We start from the raw sequence: 2,573 nt of genomic DNA, 5'->3' as shown, positions 1-2,573 counted from the left end.
GGTGCTGGTGGTGAGGTTTGGTGTGTGTGTGTGTGTGTGTGTGTGTGTGTGTGTATGCGTATGTGTGTGTATGTGTATACATGCATGTGTATATATGTGTGTGTGTGTATTTCTATCTATATGTATTTATTTTTGGAAAGACTTGTCTTAAACCCCTGAGTGCTGAGATTATAAGCATGTGCTCCCAGGTCTAGTTTTACCTGGAAGAAACTGAAAACCCTGATCCAATCATCCTTGATAAAGGATAGAAAGTGCTGGTCTCCATAGGGGCTGGGCTGTAGCCTTTCCTGCAGCCTTTCTTGACATATATTTGTTGAGAACAAACCTGAATAAACTACAAGTCAGTATGGAAAAAAAATACATGTGTCTCTATTTTCTAAGTCTCAATATTAAAATATAATTTAAAGAATATAATTATAATCCTACGTATACGCGTGCCCCTGTTCTTGCGAATGGTACAATAGTGGAAAGAAAGGGAGTGGTCTTGCATACTTTTTAAGTATGAATTTTGCTGGGAGTTTGCCATGTGGGTCTAGGCTTGGTATAAATGATAAAATACAGAAAGTGTAATGGTTATGTATGTGTGTGTTTGTGTATGTGTGTGTGCCTTTCATTTACATGTGGTTTGTAAAAAAAATCTCTTTTGTGTTGTGCCACCCGTTATTTGGTGAAATGTTCTTTAAAGTATTGTGACATTTTACAATTATAAATTATAAATATCTTATCAATTCAGAAGTAAGCTGTTCCCTGCCAGCTGTTCACTTATCAGAATTCTTTGTGTCTCTTGACTGCTTCAAATCCAGGCAATTTTCCCCTTAGGGGAAATCCTTCGGGAGGGATCAATTTTGCTTCTATGTACTGTATGATATGAACCTTCCCATATTACAACACTTTTAAATTTTTGCTTTGAAGAGGTAGTAGCATATAATCTAAAATACAGAAATTATTTGAGGTTTGAAATTATTTAAAATTTGATTATTAATTGTTAAAGAATGGATATAATTAATCTCGTGGTAATGGGAGAGTAAGAAGATGCTTCCGTGTGGGACCTGGGGAGTTCAAGTTTAGAATTAACAAGTGTAGCCAAGTGTTGCGTTTTCCTTTACGGCCAGGGTTCCCCACATGCCTGTGTCTATAAAACAGTGTCCTGAGAGTTGGGCTGTTACATTACATTGAATTTCTTGACTTTCATTCTAGGAATGGCTTAAGCAGGAATAACAAGTCATGTTTTGCAAGGTAAATAAAGCAGAATGGTGACTTGCCTGCTGCATTTGACGGCTGGGAAAAGACCAGCTGGTTCTGTGGCAGCTCCCATTGCCGCTGGATGGTTAGAACATCGGGATGGGGTTCCGAATTCTGGGCTGTGAGAACTTAGATGTGTCCCACCACCAAGAACGACTGAGCTGACATTGGATTCTAGTGCAGAAGGCAGCACGGCGATGTGACCTAAATTAATTGAATTTCTGCTGCAGTTCTCTTGTGCGTATTTGTTTTGTAATTTCCAAAGTTCTGCTTGGTACAGTCCCATGTAGCGAGTCTGGCTATTCTTGTAAATGTCTGTGCTAGGGTAACTGTCTCAGTGGTGAAAACAGCCTAATAAAATGTGCATATTAAACTCCTCTGCTCCACTTCTGCTTATTTGGCATCCAGATTGTTCAGTGTTTATCGTGTCTGATCTGAATGGAATAAAGGATTTAGTGTCAATAAAGACTTGGGGACTTCCTTACTAGCTGTCTTTGGGTTTCTGTTGCTGAGAACAGACACCATGACCATGACAACTCTTACCAAGAAGACATTTAGTTGGGGCTGGCTTACCATTTCAGAGGTGCAGCCCATTATCATGATGGCGGGGAGCATGGAGGCATGCAGGCAGGTAGGGTGCTGGAGCTGAGAGTGCAACATCTCGTAGGCAACAGGAAATCAACTGTAACATAGAGCAGGGCCTGCTTATTGTTGGGGTTTTTCTGTCCTTCCAGGTACCCCACAACTATTTAGCCCCAAAGAAAATCACACGTAGGTCTCCATAAATTATAAGCTGATTGGCCCATTAGCTCTAGCCTATCATTGGCTAATTCTCACATCTTAATTAACCCATTTTTCTGATCTATGTTAGCCATGGGGCTCAGTACCTTTTCCAGTGGAGCAGATCACATCCTGCTGCTTCGGTGGTCTGGGCAGGAGTGGGAGGAATCAGCTTCCTCCTTCCCAGAATTCTCCTGTTCTCATTACATCATTTCTACTTCCTCTCTGGTTTTCCTGCCTATATTTCCTACCTGGCCAATCAGCATTTATTTATAACATGATTGACAGAATAAGACAATTCTCCCACACCATCAACTGACTGCCACACTGAGGAAACCTGAGCAAAAGAGACCTCGAAGCCCACCCGCACAGTGACACGCTTCCTCCAACAAGGCCACCTCTCCTAATAGTGCCTCTCCCTTTGTGGGCCATTTTCTTTCAAGCCATCAGTGTAGCCATATTTTAGCTATTTGCCAGTTAATGTCAAGAGGCTGTAAAAGGAAAGAATTTTCTTTAATTTTTGTACTGAAGATTGAAGCTAGGTCTTCACA

This window comes from Microtus ochrogaster, linkage group LG3, assembly GCF_000317375.1.
Source record: "Microtus ochrogaster isolate Prairie Vole_2 linkage group LG3, MicOch1.0, whole genome shotgun sequence".
NCBI lineage: Eukaryota > Metazoa > Chordata > Mammalia > Rodentia > Cricetidae > Microtus > Microtus ochrogaster.
This window is presented reverse-complemented; position numbering follows the sequence as displayed.